The sequence below is a fragment of the Notamacropus eugenii genome, chromosome 5, assembly GCF_028372415.1.
Source record: "Notamacropus eugenii isolate mMacEug1 chromosome 5, mMacEug1.pri_v2, whole genome shotgun sequence".
Taxonomy (NCBI): domain Eukaryota; kingdom Metazoa; phylum Chordata; class Mammalia; order Diprotodontia; family Macropodidae; genus Notamacropus; species Notamacropus eugenii.
Window position 1 is genome coordinate 324,475,213 of NC_092876.1, and position 27,509 is coordinate 324,502,721.

At 38.8% G+C, this 27,509-nt stretch overlaps 2 pseudogenes; one reads left to right on the forward strand and one right to left on the reverse strand.

Annotated features, from left to right (window-relative positions):
* The first annotated feature begins 2,753 nt into the window (after positions 1-2,753).
* On the forward strand, positions 2,754-3,510 carry LOC140509236 (fatty acid-binding protein, heart pseudogene; annotated as a pseudogene).
* Positions 3,511-26,446: 22,936 nt separating this feature from the next.
* Positions 26,447-27,244, reverse strand: LOC140507917 (eukaryotic translation initiation factor 3 subunit K pseudogene; annotated as a pseudogene).
* Between the last annotated feature and the right edge of the window lie 265 nt (positions 27,245-27,509).

Here is a 27,509-nt window from a genome sequence, read left to right on the forward strand (position 1 = left end):
TAAGATAAACTCTTCCAAATAAAATTAACATAATTCTGATGCTTCACAAGCTGTGAACAAAGGTACGGTAAAGTAAGGATGGGGAAACTTATATGTACAGAGAGAGATCTATATACATATACATATTTGTGTAATACACAGACACAAATGTTATGCAAAAGTATGATTCAGGAGAAAGAAATGAGAGTGACCAAAGATTATACTGAAGTCTTATGCCACATGACCATTTTCTTTAAAAAGAAGAAGAATTGATAGTTACTAGACATGACAAGCACTGAATAAAATCACACACATACAAAAAAAATTACATTTTAACATACAGGGGGAAACCTATTATTGATGTTGGAGTTATCCCTGAGTTAGCTGTCTGTGTACAATCTGAACTAAGATCGTAATTGCCACAAAAAGAAGAAATAATAATACAAAATATATGGTGAATAATTAAGATTAATCCTTAATTAAACAAGTAATTGAAAATTTAAAAGATGGGAAATGGATAACCAGATGATGTTAAAAGTAACTATTATAATTTCAAACAGAACTTTAACAAATATAAATTAATTTTCAAAATAAGGAGACCAAAAGAGTCCAGAAAGCCACTTAGCTAACACATCTGTGATGATGTGTTTTTGGTCTCTTTGGATGGTTTTTGGATGACCTTTATGGTCTCTTTTAGTTCTTGTCTATAATCCTATGATCTTATGATATAACTTAACTGCTAAATGGAGAGATGGCTGCCAAAAGTAACACTGAGTTGAAAAACAAACTCATATGTAAAATTTTACAAAGAAGAATAATGAATATATATATATATATAAGCAGTATCATCTTTAAAGAAGAGAGAAGCAGTGAAAGGCAAAACAAGTTTAAAGAAAGATTCACAAGATATCCAACTAAGCAAAGGCAACCCAAGGACATTCAAGGATAAAAATGGAAGGAAGGCTACAAAGAGAAGAAAAAGACAAAGGCTTCCAAAATTTATTTCAATTGTTTTCTCCATCAAGGATAGTAGAACCACTACACCTGATGGTTCTGATATTATTATTTCTGAGGTGCCTAAAGAGGGGGAAGAAATGGCACTAAAGAGAACAAAGACAGAAAATCAGCTAGATTCTTCCAAGTATATATAGAGGAGATCCATGCTGGAGAAGATAAAGTTGTAAGGAAATTTAGAGACTAATATAAAAAGTGTCTAAAGGAGGGGAATATTACAAAAGTCTAGAAAAAAGTTTCAGACCTTACTAATATTGAAAAATATACACAAATCAGGGGCATTTTCAACGAGAGATTAGGGAATAAGCAGTTTTTTACATGTGACATTTAACAATGCACCACATCTTTACCATCTCACAATTAATTGGTATATAAAACATGACACCATATTTGTTGTTTAAAAGAATTTCATTCAGAAGAACTAAACACTGACTTGTAGGTTCTTTCCTACCTTTTAAACTCTAAGATGTCTTATGGATGTACAAGAGTACAATCCATACATCAAGATCATTCAGGATTCCTTGGAAGATAAAACAAACAAAACCCCTGTTCAATGACCCTCTGATAATAAACATGAGGTGAGTCACAAAACAGGAAGATGGCTGTTTACCAAAGGTTTTCACCATTATGATGGAGAAGCTCCAGCGTGAAATCCATGCTGGAGGAAGGATTTCTTGTGGATGGTTAGATCTTCCAGATGCTCCTGTTTGCAGATGACATTGTACTGATTGAATCAAGCCTCAAGGCAACATGGAACCTCTTGAAAAAGATCTATAGTCATTCAAAGCATCCTTCCCATTCACACAGGAAAAACCAAGTGGATGAAGAATGTCTACTGCCCAGAATTCAACATTGGTCTTACACTGTTATCATTTTACCAGTATTACTATTTGGCAATAAAACATAGAATTAAAGATGAGTATCACACAAAGGGTAATAGCAAAATGCATGAGGGTCATGAAGAAACTGTTACATAAAGAACTCAAAAAAACCATGAATAAAGAATTGCTTCAACTACGTATGACAGGAAGAAAAGATGGGCTGATCATGGCAATGAACAAGCTGGAGAAATAACAGAGAGTCAGAATATTCCACTTGATCCTCTTAATGCTAAGAGAAATCAAGGAAAGTCTCTGACATGTAGGAGGATTTCTGTGGCAGACTTTTGCAAGAGTATGGACAAGAGGCATATAGATTAGGCAGACATAAGTGGATTGTGATCTATATCTTTGGAGCATACTCCTGAAATAAAAGGATCACAAACTCATCTAATATATATATATACGTATATGTATGTATGTAGTATATATAATTAATAAATAAAGAAGTGAAATAGTGCTCACATACACAGGAAAACTACACACAGGTAAACAAGTATAAAATATACAAAAATAATATCAAAGGGATATCAAGAAAGACCTTGTGTAGGTAGTGGCACTTGAGTTGATCCTTGAAGGAAGCTAGGCATTCTATGAAGGTGAGGAGAGAGTGCATTTAGGCATGGGGGACAGTGTGTACATAGGCATGGAAACAGAAGGTGGAAATGTCATGTATGGGCCAGTAGGCTTATTAGCCTAGAAAGTGGAACATGTCAAGGAGAGTAATGTTCTGCAAAGGTCAGTTGAAACCAGATTGCAAAGAGCTCTAAATGCCAAGCAAAGGAGTCCATACATAATGTTATCCTAGAGAGCCGGGAACCTTTCTGCATCCTCTCTTCTCCCCCACCCGCCTGCGGTTTAGCCCAGCCCAGCGCAGCCCCTCTCTGCTCGGTGCAGCTCCGCGCGGCGCAGCCTAGCGGATCCGGACCCAGAGCCTCCCAGCGCATCCCCAGCCCAGCCTCGCCTCGCCTCCTCTAGCCTAGCACCATGGCAGATGCTTTCGTCGGCACCTGGAAGCTGATTGACAGCAAGAACTTCGATGACTACATGAAATCCATCGGGGCTGGCTTTGCCACAAGGCAGGTGGGCAACATGAGCAAACCCACCACCATCATCCAGATCAGTGGGGACGCCATCACTCTCAAGACTCAGAGCACTTTCAAGAACACTGAGATCTCCTTCAAGCTAGGAGTAGAGTTTGATGAGACAATAGCTGATGACAGGAAGGTCAAGTCTCTCGTCACACTGGATGGAGGCAAACTTGTCCAAGTCCAGAAGTGGGACGGACAGGAGACCACACTCGTTCGGGAGCTCCAGGATGGCAAGCTCATTCTGACACTAACCCATGGCAGTGCAGTCTGCGTTAGGACCTACGAGAAGGAGGCATCCTGAGGATGGCCCACATAGTCACCTGTTCTGCCAACGGCTACCACTGAACTCACCACCAGATTGCCTCATTTCCCACCCGTCCCGCTCCCCACCCCAGTGTTTTGTACCAATTGACTGGTCAAGGAATCCTCCAGAAATGGAAACCATGGTGCTGTCCTGGTCCTAGTTGAAACGCATTCTGTATTTTTTTTTTTTAAACTGCCTCTGACACCTAGTCCCAAGTCAATAAAGCAGATCCCAGTCAGTCAAAAAATAATAATAATAATAATGCTATCCTAGAGGCAGTTGGAAGCCACTGGAGCTTCTTGAGCAAGTACTAATTAATGAATCAGTGAATTATCAATTAATCAGTTAAATATGGTCAACAAATCAGTCAATTAATCACCAAGCATTTATTAAGTACCTACTATGTGACAGACATCATGTCTGGGGATAGAAATAGAAAGTGAGAATTTTGCTTTAGGAGTATCTATTTGACAATTGAACAGAGAATGAATTGAAAATGGGAGTAACTGGAGGCAGGGAAACCAATTAGGAAGCTATTGCAATAATCTAGATGAGAGGTAGTTAAGGCTTGAAATAGGGTGATGGCTGTGTGAATGCAAAAAAGAGAAATAATAAGAGAGATTTGATAGAGACAGAATCAATAAGACTTAGCAACTTATTCTTGTGTTCTTATTCATTCTTTCTACATCCTCTAGTTCCTTTCCCCCCCTCCCTTCCCAAACATCAAATATCTTGACAGTATCCTGGTTCCCCAGGGCTGCCCCATTGCTGATCAGAGGCTGTGCTCCAAACTCTTTACTCTTCCACTCTCCAATCTCTATCAAAAGTTTTCCTCTATTGCCATTCCCCAATTGATAAATGGTCAAAGGATATGAACAGGCAGTTTTCAAATCAAGTAATCAAAGCTATCTATAGTCATATACAAAATGCTATAAATCATTATTGAACAAAATAATACAAATTAAAATAACTCTGAGATACCACCCCCCACCTACCCACCTATCAGATTGGCAAATATGACAGAAAAAAACACACAATACAAATTTGGAAGGGATGTGGGAAAATTAAGACACTAATGCACTGTTAGTAGAGTTGTAAATTGATTCAACCATTTTGTAGAGCAATTTGGAACTATGACCAAAGAGCTATAAAACCACGCACACTCTTTGACTCAGCAATACCATTTCTAGGTTTGCATTTCAAAGAGATAAAAAACAAAAAGGAAGAAGATCTATACGTACAAAAATAGCTATAGTGGTGGCAAAGAATTGGAAATTGAAGTGATACCCATCAACTGAGGAATGGCTGAACAAATTGTGGTATATGATTGTGATGGACTATTATGGTACTGTAAGAAATGATGAGCAGGATGCTCTCCAAAAAACCTGAAAAGACTTACATGAACTGATGCAAAGTGAAATGAACAGAACCAGCATAATAACATTATATACAGTAACAGCAATATTACACGATGATCGGCTATGAGTGATTTAACTATTCTCAGCAGTACGATGATTTGAGACAATTCCAAAGGACTTAAGATGAAAAATGCTTTCCATCTCCAGAGAAAGAACTGAGGGAATCTGAATGTAGATCAAAGCATCCTTTTTTTTTACTTTTTTGATTTTTCTTTTTATTGAGTTTGGATTGTTTGGGTTTTTTTTGGTCTGTGTCTTCTTTAACAACATGACTGATATGAAAACGTTTTGTATAACTACATATGTATGACCTATATCAAATTGCTTGCATTCTCAGTGAGGGGGGAGGAAAGAAGAGGGAGGGAGGGGAAAAAATTTGGAACTCAAATTTTTAAAAATGAATGTTAAAAATCGTTTTTACATAAAATGGGGGGAAACTATTAAATAAATAATAAAAAGTTTTTTGAAAACATATAATAAATGCTACATGTTAAAAAAAAATTCCTCTATTGTTGTACATTCTTGGTTAGGTCACCGTAGGAAATAATGGGTTTTGATTAATCTATTTGTCATTAACCTTGAGGCCTTTCCATGACTGACCTTTTAGTCTGATTTTATAATCATGGGATTTAAAGCTAGGATTTAAACCCACATCCAGAGCTCTTTCCCCTACACCATATTGCCTCTGGTAACACTCTGAATTTTGCTTTTGGTTCAATAACTCTTCATCTCAGGGCTCTTGCCCTAGCGTTTCCCCCCTCATCCCCTCCCTTTACAGAGTATCCTATGTCTAGCTTTTAACTGCTTTGCAGATCTCTATCTCATCACTTTTCGTATTTCAATTTAATTAGTCTTCCACCAAGGCTTATAAAGTATCTTCAGGGTTTAAAAAATCATGTTCTTTCTTGACCAAATCCCAGGACTACTCATAAGATCCATGTTATTCTCCTAATTTTCCAGATAAAGAAACCAAAGGCCCAGATACACTTCACTTACCCAGCATATATTTGCTGTTGCATAATCTCTCCCTTTGCCCTAGTTCCTGCTTCATCAGCATTTCTGCGGAGCTTATAAATGAGGGTTCCCTAAAGTGGAATTATGATCCAATAATAAGGGGTCATTAGCAGGCTTCTGAGCAGACCTCCAGGGAGAAAGGGAGGCAGGCTGAAATTTATCTCCACCTCTCTTTCAGTACACCCATGGCCCAATCCTCATTAAATGAGGCACGTTCGTTTTTAACTCCCACAGCTCACAAGGTATGGAGAGTATCCTCCATGAAAAGAAAATAAGGGCATATTTATGATTATTTGACCCCTGGCATCAAGGTTAAATGCCTCCCTAGTTTAACCTACTAAACTTAGGTCCCTTTAGTTTGGGAAGACAGAGTCAAGATGAACTTTACTGAATCCTAAAGTGTATATAGAAAAAAAACCCAGTAATGCTCATCAAGTCCCAGGCATAAAAAAAGGGGGTGGGTGATTTGCTCAACAACCCTGAGTAAATGAAAAGGGAACATAGCATAGTACAAAATCACTAGATAAAGTATTTGGATTCAGATTTAAATTGTGCTACTTACTCAACCATGTATCATGCAGGAAATTACTTCCCCTCTCAGGATGTCAGTTTCTCCATCTGTAAAGCCTATTCTATCTCTGAATACTAAGATATTAGATTTACTATCCTTTAAAAATATATCAATGATGATTTACTTGAAAAAATCTCAATTTAATGAACTTTGGTGCACTTTGTGACCTCATTTTATATATTTAAACAAATCATATCCAGAAGGGGAGAGGAACATGAACTGCTTCATGAGCAATGGAGTGGGGTAAGGGAAAGAAAGAAGAAAAAAATAAGCATTTATGAAGTGCCTGCTATATGCCAGGCACTGTGCTAAGTGTTTAACAGATACCTCATTTGATCCTCACAGAAAACTCTATTATGATCTCCATTTTATAGTTGAGGAAACTAAGACAGAGGGTTAAATAATTTACCCAAGTTCATAGAGTGCTAAGTGTTTGAGGCTGGATTTGAACTCAGGTCTTCCTGATTCTAGACCCATCACTATCAGGTAAACCCTAGTAATGTCCCCAGCTGGTTTACTTTGCTATCCCAAAACCAAAATTTATGTAAGCACATAGACTAACAAGCCATTAGGGATTGCACAAGTTATATTTTTAAATTATTCTTCTTTTCCCCTCTCCCAAAAAAAAGGAAAGCAAGCAGGATCTAATTTGAGACTTTTAAATATAAGGGAAACTTCTTCATTTCAGAGGGTATCAAGTAATCATTTCCTTGGTAAGTCCCATCTTTCCCATTGGGAGTACAGAGTACTCAACATACCAACAAAGGGATAAGAACAGGTTGCATCTCACTGTAACTTACTTCCTGCTTTATCAATCTTTCTAATAGCAATCAATCAGTAAACATTGTTAGGTGGCTATTATATGTCAGGCAAAAACAAAAAGAGACAAAAACTCCTCAAGGAGCTCCCAAATTAATGGAGAGGGTAACAAGCAAACATATATATGTGTGTGTGTATACATATGTACACACATATACATATATATGATAAATACGAAATAATTGGGGGGGACTAGAGTTAAGAGGGATTGGGAAAGTCTTCCTGTAAAAGATAGAATCTCAGTTGGCAATTGGTTATTGTCTTTCATGTATGAAGAGGCCAAAATGACATCACTGTGCTTTCCAATGCTTCTTCTGAATTCTTGAAATTCATTTTATGGTACAGCAATATCCCATTGTATATTTGCCAATTTGTCTAGCTATTCCCCAATCAAGGGGCTTTGTTTTAAGTTCTTTGTTACACCCCAAAAATGCTGCCGTGCATGTTTAGGAGTCTCTTTTTCTGACTTTAACCTCCTTCATCAAAGTCTAGCATCTACCAGTCTTTCAACATGAATAAATGAAACTTGAGCTTACTCTCTAGTTGGAGTCTTTTTCTGCCTTCTTACTATTGCAATTCAAAAGCATTTCACTATAAAGTCCTTTGAGATTGATTTGCCTAGCTCCATTACCTTCATAAGCAGACACATGGATCATAGGGTCACAGATTTAGAACTGGAAGGGACTTTACAGGACATTTCATAGATGAAGAAATTGATCCAGAAAGGTTAAGTGAATCTCCAAGGTCACACAAGTAGTAATTGCCAGGGGTAGAATGTGAACTTCCAAATGTAGCACTCTACCCACTATCCACTACTTCCTCATTCTGTATCCTGCATTTATCTGTTAAAACCATACAGTCATATTCATAATCCTTGTTATATAGAGAGCAGGCAACGTTATCCCAATTTTACAGAAAGGAAGTGAACATGCAAGCAAGTTAAGTGCTTTGCTCATGGTCACAGAGTTAATTCGTGGTAGAACAGTACTAGAATTCAATCCTCGCAGATCCTTATTTATTATTCTTTCCATTATGCCACTACATGAATGTCCTCCTCCCTACTCCCTTGCCTTGCCAACAAACAGCTTCCCAAGCTCTCTCGTAGACATGCTCTCTGGTTGTGAACAGTCATGATGCCCTGCATTTTATTTTAACTTCCCTGAGAACTTTCACAAATATCTTCTCATTTCATCAATACAACCACCCCAGGATAGAGGTATTATTCCCAATGGACAGTGGAGGCAGTGAGACTCAGGATTGTTCGGATCATTTAACTAGTCATTGTCTATTTTAGACACGTGTATACAAGTCACAATGAGAGCCACACTGAGAAATTTTCAGGCATTGGCCCATTTTGGGGTGCCTGGGTTCCTACATGACAGTGTCTCCCCACTAGTCATGCTTTTTGTTCTCCTATGACTAGCATATGGAATCTCATGAACATAAAGTTTGTTCCTGTATCTGATCCTGGCATGTCTCATGTCCTGTCTTGGGTTCTAAACTACTTGAGAAAAGGGATCTTGGATCATACAGCTCCATATTCAGGGCAATACTTTCACAGGCATTCAATAAACCAAAAAAAAGTTATTGAATGAATGAGATGAAATAAGTTTGTAAAGGTCACATATTTAGAGGTGGCCAGGACTAGAACCCAACTGTCCTGAGTTGCCAGCCCTGTGTTCTTCCCACAAAGCCACTCTGCTTGTCAAAGTTGGCTACCACAAAAGCCAGACCTTCCTCCCTTGGGACTATCTTATAAGTGGAAGCACAGATTGGAGACACACCTCATTATGAGCTGATCCACTCCTAAGAAGTCATTCAGCTGAGGAGATGACACTATTCAGTTCCACGGATCACTGCTAAACAGCTGCCTTATTAGAAGTGAGGGAAATTTCATTAGAATATCTCAGTTCCATGCTGGCTCCCTGGGGTGGAGGAGAGAGAGGTAGAAAGGATGAAAATACATTTCAAACACTGAACTTCTGCTTAAGGATCACCACCCAATCATCTTTCAGAATAGAGTACATACAAAATCTCAAAATAGGGAGCAAGAGGAGATAACCCATATCCTGTAGTAAAATAATAACAATAACAATAATAATTAGCATTTATAAAGCACTTACTATGTGCCAGGCACTGTGCTACATGCTTTACAAATATCATCACATTAGATCATCACAACTCTGAGAGGTAGGTGCTGTTATTAGCCCCTTTTTACAAATGAGGAAACAGAGGCAGAGAGAGGTAAAGTAACTTACCCAAGGTCACACAGCTAGTAAGTGTCTAGAGCTGGACTTGAATTCAAGGTCCTCCTGACTTCAAGCCCATAGTTCTATCCACTGTCTTAGGGTGGGTTATGAAGCTTCAAGATGTGAACTATGATGCTACTTCCCACTAGGGAATATTCAATACCTCAATATTCAATAAGGGATTTTAACTTAATATTTGAAACTTGAAACTTCAAACAGTGCTATTTAGAGATTGATGCATAAACTCAGGAAGAGATTTGGAAACACCAAGCTTTCCATATGTTCACCGGAGTCTCACATTGGATACCTCAGAAAGACAACAACCTTATAAAAGAAGGTAGAGAGCAGCAAGTGTCACCGTATAAGCTGTTACTATAAAATTCAGAGGCTGGTTCCACAATAAGAATGTAGTTATACTCAGGAATGTTGTCTTATTTTATAGTCATGCTTCTAACATGTCTCTGGGTGCTTCCCCTCCTTCTCTCCCCTTCTCCCACCCAGTGTTATAACTTAGAATTATTTTACCTGGAAATTGTCAGCTTGATTTGAGTAGGAGGCACATAAGGACCAAACAACCACGTGGGCAGTTGCCCTGGAGGAAGAGGTAAACTCATCTAGAATATTTTGTCCATGCCACTAAAGACTCGGATCTCAGAAGTGGGCCCTGAGACAGGGGCACCACCCTGGCTATGGGACATTAGAAGTGGCAGCCCAGAGGCCATTATGCCAAGTAGTGGTACAGATCATGTAAGAAGAAAGCACAGTCATCTAGGGAAGGAGCATGTTTCAAAGTTGATCCATGCTCATTGTCTCTCTGCTTACCCCCTTAGAATGTCCTCCTTTGATTCAACAGCAAATCAGTGTAACAAACCACTTAGCCAAAACCTAGCTCCAGGGGTACAGTCTATTGCAACCCAAAGACTAATCCCTCTTCTTAACTCTCACTATACTTACAATCCACGTAAGGATGGTGTGTGGGTGACTGATGGAGTACTGTGTTTTCTTGGTGTTAATTATTAGGCTAAAATTAGCACAGGCAGCAGAGAATTGATCCATACTTTGTTGCATCTCAGCATCAGAGGCTGTATCCATATGTGGAACCATCAATTACAACAAATGAAGTTTTGAATGCTGTGGATAAGTTCACTTATCTTGGTAGTGTACTTTCCAGGGATGTACACATTGACAATGAAGTTGATGCACACATTGCCAGGGCAAGCTCAGTGTTTGGGAGGCTCCAAAGAAAAATTTGGGAAAGAAGAGGTATTAGACTGACTACCAAACTGAAGGTCTACAGAGCTGTTGTGCTGACCTCATTGTTGTACGCAAGCGAAACATGGACAGTCCACCAGTGCCATGCCAGGAAAATGAATTGCTTCCATTTAAACTGTCTTAGGAAGATTCTGAGGATCACTTGGCAGGATAAGATACCAGACACTGAAGTCCTTGCTTGAGCTGAACTGCCAAACATTCAAACTATGTTTCAGAGAGCACAACTCCAATGGGCTGGCCATGTTGTTCAAATGCAAAATGTACCCTTGCCAAAAAGACTATTTTATAGAGAACTCACATGAGGCAAGTGATCACATGGTGATCAGAAGAAGCAATACAAGGACACTCTCAAGCTCTCTCTCAAGAACTTTGGATTTAACTGCGCAACATGGGAGACACTGGTACAGGACTGCTCAGCATGGCGTGCCCACATCACAAAGGTTGCTGTGCTCCATGAGCAAAACTGAATTGAGACAGCACAAAGTAAACTTGGGATGTGCAAATTTGGAGTATCCACCCCCAAAATTCATACAGATTACCTGTGCCCAAACTGTGGTAGAGCATTCCAAGATCATATTGGTCTGATCAGCCATAGTTGGACACACTGAAACTTCACTTCATGGTGGTGATTTCATTTTGGTTCCCTTTGAAATGAAGGACAACAACCAATACTTAAAATCTGTATCTCACTACTGAGCTAAGCACTCAGTACTTACCTGTCTGTATCATTCTTTACTACATACTTGTGTATGTGATTCACGTGGCCTAATACGAGACTGAACATACAATAGGTCTACAAAAATGTGTTGATTAACTCCTAACCCAACCCTTCTCTAGGAGAGATCTTTCTGGGTAAAGATCTCTGCTAATCCCTCCAACCTATTCCTATACCTTCCTGATATGGTCAAAGATAAATAAAGGGATGAATGGATAGATAGATAGATAGATAGATAGATAGATAGATAGATAGATAGATAGATAGATAGATAGATAGATAGATGAATAAATAAACAAATAAATGAATGAATGAATAAATGAACATTTATTAAGAATATATTATGTGCCAGGCACTATGCTAAGTCTTAATTTTCCTTTTTGATGAGGTTACTATACTTATAGGACAAGGGAATGCTATAGATGGTAATGTGTGTGTTTTAATAAAACACTTAGAAAAAAATCTCTCCTGCTGTCCTTGTGAACAAGATAGAGATATGGACCAAATGAGAGTACAGTTAAGTGAATTCAGAAATAGATGAATGACTGGACCCAGGAATGGTGGTTGGCAATAAAAGGAACTGTAGAGGAGAGATTACAATGCAGGATTGGCTTGATTCTACTGAAGACCTTTCATCAGTATCTTGGATAAGAACATATATGGCTTGCATTTCACAATCTCATATGATGTAAAGCTGTATTATCATTGTATGACAGGGTCCAAAACTTTTTCTAAGAATAAGCTTTTCTTAAGAACATACTGTGCTAAGCACAATGCTAGGCACTGGGGCTAAAAAAATAAAAACAAAGTAGGCCCTGCCCTCAAAGCTCATATTCTACTAGTGGATACAACATTTACATGGAAAAGTAAACACAGAGTAATAAATACAAGGTAATTTCAGGAAAAAGAGGGCACTGACAACTGGGAAGGATCAAAAAAGGCCTTGTATTGGAGATAGTATCTTAGTATGCTTTGGTAGAAGCTCAGGATTCTAAGAAGTGAACATGAGGCAGAAATGCATTCAAGACCCAGAGGGAAACCTAGACAAAGGTCTGGAAATGATTTGGAATATGAATAATTTGGAAATTAAACATTGGGTATGGGAACAGATAATGGTCTGGGTAAACTGGAACAAAAAAGTGTGAAGGAAGTAATATGAAATAACATATGAAAGACAGGTAGGAGCCAGGGTTGTGGAGGATATACGGACAGGCTGAGGATTTTGCATATCATCCCAAAAGCAATAGAGTACCATCAAAAAAATTTGAGTTGGAGAGTGATACAATTAGATCGATATTTTAGGAATATCAATTTAATTACTATGTGAAGGATGAACTGGAGAGAGGAGATACTAGAAGCAGAAAGGAAAAATAAGAGATTATTGCAATAGTCTAAGTAAGAGTTAATGAAGTTCCAAATTTGGGTAGGGCTTATCTAAGGGGAGAGGGTTAAATGTAAGAGATATGATGAAGGTTAAGCTGATGAGACTTAGCTGATGAGAACCATTATGATTAAATATGATGGTTCAGGGAGAAGAAAAAGTCAAGTATGACTCCAAAGTTGTGAATCTGAGTGACTAAAAAGGTGACTGTACCCTCAACAGAAAGAGGGGAGTTTGAACAACTGATAGGTTGTGGAGGAAATTAGTTCCTTTTTGGATGTGCAGAATCACATCTTTAGTGTGCCTGTACATAGAGATAGTTGGTAATGGAACCCTGAAACTCAGAGATTAGAGCTGAATATGCAGATTTGGGAAAAGTAATAATAAATGGACCCTTTGGAATTGGTGAGATCACCAAGAAAGAGAGTAAAGTTTATGAGGATAAATGAGGTTTAAAAGAATAAATGTAAAGTTCAAGATGGGTTCAAAAAATCAACTGTACAAGTACAAGATGGGGAACGACTGAGGAACAATTGATATCTAAAAGATGGAATGGGCAAAATAGTTTAATGAGATCTTAAATTATACAAACAGAAAAATAGATTATGAGCAGTAACATCTCATAAAATATCAAAGAATGGAAGAAGGAAAAGTGAATCTATAGAAAACTGTTCAGGGACTACACAGATAATGTCTAATTCCTCTTCTACTTATCCCCCCTAAGTTTCCAGACTACACATCTCTAGTTCCTCCAGCAAATTTTTCAATGGGAGTAAATTTAAGGCCTTTCACAATCCTGCTTGCCTTCTTCTCAATACTTTTCATCTTACCAATGTCCTTTCTAAAAAATAATACCCAGCACTGAAGCCAATCTTCCTAAAATGTGGAATCAGAACTGAACCTCATACTCCAAATGGGGTCTGACCAGTGAAGAATACAAGAGAATACAAGAATACAAGAGGAAAATTATTTCCTTATTCCTGGAACCTATCCCTCCTTAACATTATCTAAGATCACATTCTCTTTCTTGGCTGTTATATGATATTGTTCTTTTGTAGGTTACCTCAACTCCAAGAGCTTCTTTCAGGTAAACTACCATCTAACTACACATCCCCCTTCTCATGCTTGTGAAATTGACTTTTTAAGAATTTCACATTCATCCCTATTCGATTTCGTCTTATTTAATTAGACCCAATGTTCTAGCTTGTCCAGATCTTTTTGAATCCAGAATGCCATCTTCTGTGTTAGATATGCCTCCCAGCTTTATGTCATCTGTACATGTAATGAACATACATCTATGACTCCATACATCATTGAAAAAAATGGCAGATAGCCCAGAGTCAAGAACAGACACCTGAGGCATCCCAAGCTGACATCAAAACGATAAAGAGTATTCTTTGGATATGACTGTTCAACTAATTTTTAGTCCAGTTAACAGCCAGAGGTGTTAAAATAAATTGAGGTTCACTAAACCATACAAAATGATTCCTGGAGGTGCACATTGACTTAGAAAAACATGTTAACATTATGTTTTGTTGTCTTTTTATTTGTTTTAGTAGACATTTCCCCATTACATTTTAATCTAGTTTGGGCTGCACTCTGGAGTGTTGCAGGCCACATGCAGCCATTAACCCATATCTTTCCCTCTTTTCCACAAAAATAGCTCGAGATTTTGTGAAATGATTTGCAAAAAACTAGAAAACCTATATTCATAGCATGTCCTTAATCTACCTGTCAAAAAAAAAAAAGAAGAAGAAATGACTGTGTGATCCTGGACAAGTCACTTAACCCTGATCACCTAGTCAAAAAAAAAAATGAGGTCATGACCTGTTCTTCATGACACCAATGCTGGCCCTTTAGGAGCCTTGCTCCTTTTTCTCAACATTTTCCAACCATCTCTTTAATATCCCAGCCCAGAATCTTTTCAAAAATTCAAATCAAGCTGTACATTCTTTTTCATCTCAAAAAAAAAAAGTGGAGACAAATATCTTTCTCCAATTCTATGGCACCTGTCCCATTTCTCTGTGATCTTTCAAAGATCACCAGCAGAAGCTATCACATCTCATACATATCTCACTTCTTTGATCAACAAGGAATGTATTTCATAGGAGCTTAAGAATTTAAACTTATCCTGAGCAGTCAGGTTTCTTCTTCTTTTCTCCATAACATATTTTTATATTCTCTATTTTTTTGTTCTGTCCTCTCCAGCCCAAAGGTCATTCTCATAGTTGTAAAAATAATAGTTTGGCAACTCTGACTTCTTTCTGTGGTCAGTTATCATCATCCTAGCACCTTGAGCAGAGAAGACTTATCCCTTCTTTGATTATACCCTTTTCCCCAACAGAGCAAAACCAAAAACAAACAACAACAAACTCTTATTTTATCCTTAGTTTTCCTCAACAACCTCAGCTCACTCTGAGGTTCAGCATTCCTGAGACAAGTCTTACAAGACTGTGCTTCCATATTCATCCTCCATTGTCTGCCCTTGCTTCCATTTTCTATAGGCATTTTTTAAGAGAGAACTAGGTGGTGCAGTGGATAACACACTGGGGCTGGATTCAAGAAGATCTTAATTCAAATCTGGACTCAGTTTAGTGGCTATGTGATCCTAGGCAAGTTACTTATAATCTTTGTCAGTTTCCTCATCTGTAAAATGGGAATAATAATAGGACCCACCTTCCAGGGTTGTTGTGAGGATCAAATGAGATCATATTTGTAAAGAGCTTAGCATAGGGCCTGGAATATAGTAGGTGTTTCAAAAATCCTTGTTTCCTTCCCTTTTCTTTCTTTCTAAAAATTTAAAGTAAAGACATGGATAAGAATCTCACAGAAGGGGAAGCCTGGGATGCATTGTGATTTGTAGCATTAGAATTCTCAGTGACACATCATAGAAAGGATATTGACCAGCTGAACCAAGAGGGTCATTCCATATAAAGATAGACTGAAGTCTTAAGAAGATATATTTGCTGGGAAAGTGGAGGAAGGATCATAGATCTAGATCCAGAAAGGATCTTAGAAGTGCCTCATTAAATCTCAGGAGATGATACAATCTTCAGACTATGGCAATACAAAGAACTGGAAAGATGATCTTTTAGGAAATATCTTCCTGCTTTGGTCAGGAAATACCTATGTTCCTTCTTACACAATAGGACAGCTCAGTAACTTGAACAAGGACAAGAGGCTTTAGGTAGAGGGGCAAGGTCTCCTTTGGGCACCTCTGATATCACAGGCAAAGAGGCACTGATTGGTGAAGGGGGTATGGAAGGGTCCAGGAAAACAAGTTTCTATGAAAAAAAAGAAAGAAAGAGTATAGACAGGACCAGTGAGCATATCCAAAACAGGGGTAGGCTGTCCCAGAAAAGTCTAGGTCAAGAAAACCAGAGAGGTTTTCTAGACTACCACTTAATAATGTATATACTTTAACTATTTTACCCTATTTTAGCCTCATACTTTAAGTAGATGAGAATTATTTCAGTTAATCAAATCAGAAGACCTTAGACCAAGTGGGAAAAGTCTTTGAAAGTCATTTGATGAAGTAAAATGATACCAGAAATGAGGTCTGTTCTATTTGGCTGAGATTTCATTAAGCCCTCTGGGTCTTCTATGAAAAGACCAAGTTAGCTGAAATGGGGGAATTTGATAAGTTAGAAGGAATATGGAGTTCTAGCTGAACCCCCTGAGAAGAAATCACCTGGTGGGGAAAGGCAAGAGAACTAAATAAACAATATTTCAGGAAACACTTGATGCTGTCATCTTAAGACAGCTGTCAGCCTAGACCACATCCCTGACACTGCTTTGCATTATCCTAGAGAAAATAAAATTCAGACTAAACACATTCCTTCTTCCTTCCCCCAACTCCTCCACCTCCAACCACCCATCTACACTTGTGGGTAAAATGTTCAGATCATACTTTCTCTCATAGCTGTGTTTAAGGTTGTTTATAGTGTAGCTTGTTTATAGTGTAGCTTGTTTTTCAAGATTAGCATCGTAATTTTTTCCATGTTAACTAGTGGTTAGATAGCAGTGGTCGTGGCTAGCTAGTTGGGGTTCTCTGAAATGTACATTTCTCTCATCTCCTTCTTGACTCGGGTAGAGTATGCATAAATACTAATGAAAAAAAACAGATTCTGGGATTTCAATTTTAGTTCACAGGATCACAAATTTGGAGCTGAAAGTGACTTGACCTTATAGATTATCTAGTCTAGGCCCCTAATAAGATAAGAATCAGGGGTCTACCCTTATCAAACTAATCTTTTTTGTTGTTCACGATCATTTTGGAAGAAAAAAACTTGATAATGTGAAACATTAAATAATATTTATATTCATCTTGCAAAAAAAAAAACAAAACAGGGGTCCAGAAAAGTGATGCCATTTGCCCATGGTCACATGGCCAAAAATTGGCAGACTGTAATAATCAACCAAGTGAAATAAAAGGTTTGTAAAGAAGATTCATGTTTCAGACAAAAGTTGGACTAGTTTACTTCTCAGATTCCTTCTAACAATGAGTTTATGATTCTATATGTACAGGTGTTATACATTTATTACTCTGATTATGCCTTCCTCTAGCAAGGGCTTAGGAGTCATAAGCCCTGACGACTTCCCCCCTACCAATCTATCAATTAATCAATAAACATTTATTAAGTGCATACTATATACCAGGCACTGTGCAAAGTTCTAGGGTTATGAAAAGAGGCAAAAAAACAGTCCCTGACCTCAAAGAGCTCACAATATATAATGGGGGAAGACAGCATACAAACAAATACCTACAAAGCAAAGCAATAGGAAATAATTAGCAGAGGGAAGGCAGAATAGGAATTCTTATACTTGTGGCGAATTCAGTTGAAGAAGTAGGGCATTACTATCAGCCCTGTCCATACTTGAGAGAGTTTAACTTCCTCCATAACACAGAGAACAGTTTCCCCTCCTAGTCAGATCAAGAATGGGAAATAGTAGTGGCCGAAAAGAAGTCCCAAAAAGAGGTCTTGGTGACAGAACTCTGGTAGTAATGGACTACGTGAGAAAAAAGGGAGGGGGAAGGGGCAGAGCTCCTGCTATATGAAATGAACCAGAAATTGACCATAAGATGTGGAAGCGGTGGACCAAAAAACCACTAAGGAGAGAAAGTGTATGTTAGTCTAAACTAACTTTAGCATTAACTCACAGACTTGTATAGATTTTATTTAAGGATATGTAGAGGGATAAGTTAGTTGTCTTAAGATGATCCTAGGCAGTCATAACTGCTCCACATGGTCCTCTTGGCCTCAGGAAGTTCCTGAGGATGTGATGGTTGATGCCAAGAGTTTGTGCCACACAAGCCTTGACTTCTATTACAGCTGAAGAGTTCTTGAGAGAGGTTTATGGCTAAATTGGGACTCTAAACAAAGCATCTAAAACAGGTATTCAACTTTTTTGTATCATGAACACCTCTAACAGTCTGATAAAGCATAATGGACCCCTTCTTGGAATAATGTCTTTAAATTCATAAAAGTGAAATAGATAAGATTATAAAGTAAACCAATTATATTGAAATACAGTAATCAAATTATTTTTTTTAATTAATAGATCCCTGGTTAAGAATATCTTCCCTAAAAGAAGAGTTGGCCCAGACTCAACCCAGTCTAAGTGGTGTTCATCTGGCAGCGTATTCTCCACCTTGGGTTTGGGAACCAGGCACGTTCCTTGTTCAAGTAATATGTTTAAGTTGAAGCTTCTGGTTTTAACATATCTTCAAAACAAAATGTACACCTCATCCACTCCGCTAGTTGTTCACACTCCAGCACAGAGCACAGATTACCCTACCCTAATTACACCTTCTCCTCTTCGCAGTGAGAGGTTGTGCAGGTTGCTTACTCTCTCTGTAACTAGTGGAGCAGATTCCTGCGTCAAGAATAACTGAACCAAATGACCTCTAAAAGTTCTTTCAGACTCTCAGATTCTATGATTGTATATGATTCATTGTTTCCATTTCTAAAAAATGAGCAATCATATTTCCTTACCTCACTTCAGGAGGAAGGAAGTCATTGAGAGAAATGAAGTGTACTTTGAAAGTTAGTGGCAATGCTGCCTGAAGAACCATAAGGAAAAGTAGTTAGGAACTGGAAGCAATGTGTAATGAAAGGATACAATACAGGATGACTTTTTTTCTAAGATTCTCTGCTGATCTACTTCATGAGGAAATGGTTTGTTTAATGGCTCTGTCTTAAATAGTAAATATAATACTTAAGGTCAATTAGGAACAATGAAACTCTCTACATGACACTTCTCTGCAGCACTCTTTGTCCCGTGTCACAAGGTCCATTTCATTTCTCAGACCTACAAGATGATTACACCAGACTCTGGTACCTCACATCTCATGGCTACCTGCCATTATTGTGGCAAATCCTTTATAATCGGTCAGGAAATGTGTACAAAATGTCTTAAGGAAAATCCAGGTAAACTTTGAGTACAGAAAAACATGAAATTCACAAATTAAATTACCTGATTCTTTTCTAACGAAGATATGTATATATGTATATTTATGGGCAGGTATATATATGTATGCACATATATATATATGTGTATGTGTGTGCTTATGTCCTCTTAGTTTCCTTTCTCTGACCCCATTTCAATATTTTCCACCTCTCCCTCCAAACATACCACATAGTTCCCTCATGCTACTCATGATCTCTTTTTTATCAGAAAAAAACTGCCATTATTACTGTGTATAAGGACTCCTCGTCAGGTCTTTATACGCTGCTGTCAATCCCAAAATTAAAGATCATGAGTTAGAAGAGAACTTAGAAATTTCTATTTTTACTTGCTATACCTTTTATTTTGTAGACATACCTCCACCTTCCTTCTCCCCACCCACCCACTATTGCTTTAAGACTGAAGGGTAAGAGAAGTTGTCACAGGAAGGGATGAGATGTAGCTAACGTGTGTGGTGTGAAAGCAAATGAAGGACATGAGAAAGCTTGGTTGAGATAGACTTCCTTGGCAGGACCAGACATTGGATCCCCTTACCTCACCTTCCTCTTCAAAGATGAACTAGCTGAGATGGCAGGCATTGGAGATTCCTAACTATGGCAAGATAGCCAAGAAGAGTCATAGCCATGTTCTGTCTTTGCCCAAGTCTGTATTTCATGTTAAGGTCTAAGGTCCAGAATTCCTGAGTCCCCATCTGAAGATCCCTCCTACTGAATCTGTGAGACAGACTGAATGAGAACTGTGCTATGTTATCCATACTGATTTATCCAGTAGCTTTTGGTTGGGTAGAAAGAGGAAAGGCTAAGCAAAGGGACAAATTTCCTAGAACTCCTGAGTCTGAAGGAGTTTCTATAGTTCCTCAGGACTTGTGGGCTTGTGGTCACCCAGTAGATGTCTTATATACATTGTTTTTACTGATAGCATCCACTATGTACTTATTTACTCAATCTATGCAGCACTTTGTGGGCCTAGAGGCAGATGGGTGGTCCAGTGAATTAATCCAGCCTGGATTAATTAGCCTCAGACACTTACTAGGTATGTGACCCTGGGCAAGTTGTTTAACCTCTGTCTCCCTCTGTTTCTTCAACTGTAAAATGGGGATGATAATAATACCTCCCTCCCAGGATTGTTATGAGGATAAAATGAGTTAATATTTGTACAGATCTTAGAACAGTATCCAGCAAATATAGTAGGTGCTTAATAAATGATTATTCCTTCCTTCTCCCTCTGAGTAAAAGTATTTCATAGTTAAGTATGTTGAATCTCTCTGTGAAGAGTGGCAGTCAATGACCCTAGTGGTTAAATATATTTGAGGAAGTTAAATGATTTACCCAATTTCATACAGTTAGTATTTAAGCAGAGCCAGAATTCAAATCCAGATCTCTGCCTCTAAATCCAGTGTTCTCATCTCTCTACAACCAAAAGGAAAGAAATGACTTCATTCATCAGCATTTTATGAGACCACCCAAGGCAGCAAGAGAAACTAAATGTTTTTTTTAAGGCAGGCACATTTACACTTTCAGTAGTACTATTAGAAAATAATGAGAACAGCAACTGTTTTCCATTTTGCTTTTCTAACCCCAGAGTCTACCTTAATGAATTAAATTTAATCTAATTTCAGAGCAGCCCAACAAGGTTTCTCTGAGCCTAACAGAGGGGGATGTTTATGACATTACCTGAAATTTGAGGTATGCCTCAAATCTAGAAACAATTGCATAGGAAGCTTCAACCATGTTCAGAGCAGAAATATCTGCCCCCTGCTCCAAGTCACCTCTTTGAGTTTTCCCAGAGGGTATGTGACATAGCAAACTCAAAAGGCATCCTCTGACTATGCATTCTGCAGATTTAACTGCCAGATAATACTGGCAAATGTGGAGATCAAATTCAAGTCAATTTCCAACAAATATTTACTGAGCATTTATTTAGTGATAATGATGAGTGTTGGAAAGGAGGCGGTAAGACCCCCTCCCAAAGACCAGAATACCAGAGGCAGGTCACCTGCAATGAATTTGAGGACTCAAGCATTCTTGAAGTCAAGGTAAAGATTTATTATGCTTTCCAGTGGGCAAAAATTCTTAGGGAACCTGCAACCTTAGAGGGGTACAGGTAAAGTTTATGTAGTATATGTTATATAGTATAACATGTGCCAAGTGTGGTGACTAGTGATTCAGGGCAGGATTAGGGAGTGGTTGAGGAATGGTTAGTTCTTAAAGGAGCATGCACTTTTAGTATCTACTTCACAGGTATTTTATCCAGAATTCATGGGGACATAGCCCAAAGCAGGGCTACATGGAGGTGTGGTTTTAGGCCTGAAACATCGCTAAGTCAACTAATGGTCAGGACTAACTAAGGAATACCAGTCTGCTCTCATCAATGTATTATTACGCAAGATAAATGTAAGGGAGTATACACAATGTGTAAGTCTAGGATATATATGATTGGTAAGTAAGTAGCAAATATCATTATGACCCAGTACACAGCTGGTTCAGACTAATAAATTCTGTAAGTACTACTGGCTACTGTAGCAGGAAGGGAGATAACAATTTTTGCTGGGGCAGGCTGTTCTTGGACTGGGGAAAAACTGCCCAGGACAGTGTTTTGAGGGTAGGGAGAAATGTGATTTTAGAATTGAGATACAAGCACATGCACCTAAGTATCCCATCAATAAGTTCTCAGGGATGACATAAGCCCTGGTCTTCAAGTAGCTTACAATCTCAATGAAGAAACAAAACAGGGTCATACCTGAAATAGTTAATGAACAACAAAAAGTATCGGAATGCTTCATTCCAATCCTAAGAAAAAGAGGAAAAGCCCAGCTGTATAGGAATTGCCAAGTAAGGCTTCATGGAGAAAGTGGGACTTCAAGATACTGGTGTGAAATTTAAATACAGGGATGCATGTCTGTAGTCAAAGTATGCGATCAGATAAGAAAGCTGGTGTAAAGAAAAGCTCTGATTGGCAGTCTTGGAGAAAAATGAGAAGGTGAGACACTGAGCGAGCGGATCACTAAAAGGTCAATTTCATCTAGGAGGCTTAGGGAAAACTCCTGGTGTCAGTGACAGGCAACAGCAGCAGCAGTTTCCTAGTCACCCATCATATGTTAATGGCAGCGATCAGGATGGTGATAATTAAAATAAATGGTCTTAGCAGGAGGGAAGATGCTATCAGAGCCAGAAGAAAAGGGTAGGGGGCAGCAAGAAGGGGGAGAAGTTATTACTGCTAATCCACAGTGGGAAATTAGAGTCATGGAAACTGTCATCATCCCCAATTCCAATTAATTAAAATCTGGATTTGGGAAGGTAGTGCCCCAGAGGATAGGATGCTGCCAGAGTGGAAAGCTCAGAGATTACACAGCAGCTCTGGCTGGACATGGAGGCTTCAAAAAGGAGCCCAGGAGGCACCAGAGTCACATAATCCTGACCCTCCCAGAAGGTGATCAGGGCACTGTTACCATGGTTAGAAGCCAGACTATCCCATTCTGTTTATCTCTGGATAAATAAATTATGGGATGATGCTTAGAACCAAAGAATGGACGGGACTTGAGGATGATCGCTTGGTCTAACCCTTTAATTTAGCAGATGGGAATTCCAGTGTCCTTACTTCTGACTCTCCAGGCTTCTCCACCAAGTTTCAACTCTCTTCTCACCCTGGAACATCCCTCCTCTCTGGTTTTCGGCTCCCTTTTTTGTATTGTTTTCCATTAAAATGTAAACTCTCGTAGGGAAGGGACTATCTCTTTTTGCGTGTTTTTGTATCCTTAGTACTTAGCACAATGCCAGGCACATAGTAAGTGCTTAATTAATATTTGTGGCCTGTCACTGAGGAAAAGTGTCTTGCCAAAATTCAAATAGGTAATGTGTGGCAGAGCTGTGATTGAAATTGAGATCCTCAGAAAGAGTTTCAAAAGTCTAAGATTCCACCATTATTCTATTTTGGTCAATCATTTTTCATTTGTGTCCAACACTTTATGACAGCATTTGCCATTTTCTTAGCAAAAATATTGGAGTGGTTTAGCATTTCCTTCTCATTTTACACGTGAGAAAACCAAGGCAACAGGATTAAGTGACTCATCCAGGGTCATACAGTTGGTAAGTGTCTGAGGCTGAATTTGAACTCAGGAAAAGGAGTCTTCCTGACTCCAAGCCCAGTATGCTATCCACTGTACCACCTATCTGTCCCCATCACTCTAAATTTCTTTAATAAAGAGCTTGTGAAATTTTACCCAGATTTCTTGAATCTAAGGATTTATCATATTTATTTACTTAATAGAGGCAGCACAGTGTAGTGGATTACACTACAGAGGTTTGGAGTCTGAAAGCCTTGTCATGCCCCATGTGCAAGACCCTAGGCAAGTTACTTAATCTCTTAGAACCTCAAGCAACCCTGGGATATATGTAGTAGGTTATCAACCTATTGCATGGGTAAAAGGAGTTCCCACACTGACAAAATCATAGATGCATGCCAGTATCTTACTTCTACTGAGGTCCTACTCCAGTCATGGTGGGGGCATGCCCTTGGGTTCTTGAAGGCCATGTCAATGGAATACCAGTACTGGAATGTCCCATCCAGTTGGAAAGGCTTCAAGAATGGGCCAGGTGGCAGGTTACATGTCTAGCAATGAAGTACCAGACTACCTTGGTCTGGAGCTAGAAGGTTAGTGAGCACTTTGGGTTACAACAATTCACAAAGATCATCTACTAAGTTTTAGAGGGCTATAATTAGTAGGGACAGAAGAAGACTCAACACTCAAGTATCCAATATTTGAGTAATTAAAATATATACTTTATATTTATATAACTCCTTATCCTTTCTTTTTTAAATACACTTTTAGGTTCTCTATCTCTATCAATAGCAGCTAGGTGGCACAGTGGATAGAGGGCCAGGTCTGGAGTCAGGAAGACTCATCTTCATGAGTTCAAATCTGGCATCAGATACTTACTACCTCTGTGACCCTGGACAAGTCACTTAATGCTATTTGCCTCAGTTTTTCATCTGTAAAATGAACTAGAGAAGGAAATGGCACACCACTCCATCATTTCTGCCAAGTCAAACCCAAAAAGGGGTCACAAAGAGTCAGACACAACTAAAAAGATGACTTAACAACCACAAAATTTCCTGACTCCAGGTTCACCACTCTGTATCACCTAGCTGCCAAAGATCTAGAAGAATCTACCAAACTAGCAAGCTTTAGAATAACAGACAAGCTGGGGGCCATCCTTTGCTTTTTCCTAAGGACCAACCAGACTAAGTTAGAAAAGGCTGATGAAGAGATTTAAAGCTAGAAGGGAACTTAGAGATCCATTTATTCAACATTTTTAATTTTATGACTAAGAAAACTGAGACCCAGAAAGATTATGAACCAAATCCAGGTCCTCTAACTCAAAATCTCATGTTCTTTCCATCATATCACAACATTAATTTATTATTCTAGATATTAATTTCCTTGAAACCTGAGAGATTAGCCTTCTAAAACTTTTAAATTTTAAATATTATGGATGGAAATCTTTTTTAAAATGCTCACATCCTCCCCTGCTTTCTCAAATACAGCATATTGAACTTAATCTAAGCTTTCCTAGCTGACATGAGATCATTGTGAACATAAATCATTGTATTGTATTGTCATCGAATGAACAGAAACCATAAAAATATGGTGAACTGTTTGACTCCATAATAAATGGCCTTATACTGTTCTGCTTTTTGAGTTCTTTTGTTTGCTTTCTGCCTCCTTCTTTACTATAAGAATATAAATAATTCCATTTCCCTGAAATAAACGTGGTTACCTCTGGCAACGTCCACATTCTCTCTTCTAATTTGCTATGAACTTAAAAGGGGGGAGGGGGAGAGGATTGTTAGAATTGCGTGCAAACTGAAAGTAAATAGGTTCTAAATGAGGGCCTGAGTAAAGTACACAAGCTTATGTGCATGGATTTTCTGGCATTGTTTTTGGCTGCTCAGAGGCCTTTGTTCAACTAACAAAAAGGATAGGTAAGGCTGCCAGATGGCTAAGTTATTACTGCATTTGAACAAAAATGAATTAAACTAAGCAGCAGCAAAAGTTGAAAACAAATTAACTGGCTCAGTAACTTTTATGTTCTTGTCTGATTATGTCCAAAAGACAAACTGTGTTCTGACTGATGATATGGTTAGGCACTGGGGCAGCTAGGTGGTGCAGTGGACAGCACCAGTGCAGGAGTCAGGAGGACCTGAGTTCAAATCTTACCTCAGTCACTTCACACTCACTAGCTGGTGACCTTGGGCAAGTCATTTAACCCCAATTGCTTCATCCTGAGTCATCTCCAGTCATCCTGATGAATATCTGGTCACTGGATTCAGATGGCTCTGGAGGAGAAGTGAGGCTGGTGACCTGCACAGCCCTCCCTCACTCAAAACAAAGTCAAGTGCAAGTCATGTCATCGTTTCTCTGATGGCATGGTCTTCTGCAGCAACAAAGGACAAACACACACAAGGCTAGGCATTACTAGTACTACTAGGGCATATGTATGTGTGTGATTGTCGATGTGTCCATGTGTATCTTTGTTCCCTCCATTCTTTCCTATTACCCTCCACCCCAGTTCAGCTCATAAGCCACCAAAGGTTCTGCCTGGACTGAAGGTTTACTTTTAAAATGTCACTTTCTTCAGGATTTTATGCCAAGAAGATGACCTTGCACATGAAAGACTCAGACTGTTCTTTAGTGTTTCATCTTTCCTTCACATAATTTGCTCTAGGACTTTTTTACTTATATAAGCAAATTTCCTGCTCTTTATGAAGCAGGAAGTTTACTTTGACGTAAGATCCCTGACACTCGCTCCTTTTAAGGAACTGCAACAGTGCCACCTCACCAAGATCTTTGTCCAAAGGTTGAAGAGCCAAGAATACCCCTGTGTTTTTCCCTAAGGCAAACCTTCCAGAGCTATCCCTTCCGAGCCAATGTGCTTCTGTAAAACATTTGTTGTTGTTGTTATTCAGCCATGTCCAACTCTTCATGACCCCATTTGGGATTTTCTTGGCAAAGATACTGGAGTGGTTGGCCATTTCCTTCTCTGGTTCTGTTTTACAGATAAGGAAACTGAGGCCAACAGGGCTAACTGACTCACCCAGGATCACACAGCTAGTAAGTGTCTGAGGCCAGATTTGAACTCAGGTCTCATGACTACAGGCCTAGCATGTACCACCTAGCTGCCCTACAGAAAACATACCATACTATTTCTTTATTTCCCAGGAAATAAAGGACTTTTATTTAAGAAGTTGACTGTATGTAAGAGGAAACAGAATGCAGAAAAAAGGAGACATCCAGCAGAAGGAGTCAGTGAGAGGAGGCCATGAAGCTGGAAACCCCTCCAAAGTCAGACTTTTCCACAATGTTTTTGGGCTTGATACTCTTTTCTTGATTACAGATGAAGACCTGTCCTGCCTCACTGGAACTCCAGTCATATTGCCCATCCATACTTCCAGCTGGTTGTCTGACAGATCTCCCAGCATCTCAGCCAGCAACCAGTGGTCAGTATGTTGATATGTGATGCCCACAACATGGCAGATAAATTTTCAGATGGAGTCTTCTTAATGATGCCATTAAGGAGAAAGAGATTCACATTCTCATCTAGGGCATGCCAGAAAGCTTGGAAATGACAGGTCTCCAGCAAGTTTCCCAAGTATAGAATCTGGCTGATGGGCTGCCCTTCTTGACGAGCTTGGTCAATTATGCACTTGCAGAGGGAGAAGTCCGTTTCGGGAAGATTGGTGAGGTCCTTCAGCAGAATCTGGGCTGTCAGTGTGGTCTGGAAGAAGGCCAGGTTGAATTGGCATAGCTTAAGCACCACCAACGTGGCTTCAAGGTCAGTGTTCTCCTTGGCCTGGGTTTCCGTGTAGCGTTCCAGGGTAGTGGCCAGGTTCTCAGGATTGTACCTGTCAATGCACTTGAACAGCTTCACCACATTGGCTCAAACAGCACCATGTCCTCCTCCTTTTTGCAAGCAGACTCAGAAGCTGAGGCCCCATACCATATGAATAACATAAGCATTTGCCATACATTTATAGCTCCTTCAGGAGCCAGAACCCACAAACAGGTGCCCATTCTTCCCAACCCAGAGTTACTTAAAAATTCACACTTAATGGATTTCATATAGGGTATTCCAAAAGACTTAGTATGGTTTTAAGCTTTTATAACTTTATATATAATATATATGTTATACTTCATATATATATGAATTATTTATATATAAACTTTAAAAAGACATGTCTTGAAATTTTTAGTATTTAAATTTACTTACCTTTATTTAGTTTTGTAAATTGTAAATAATAAATTATTTTATTTGAATTTTAACAAGATGGTGCACCAT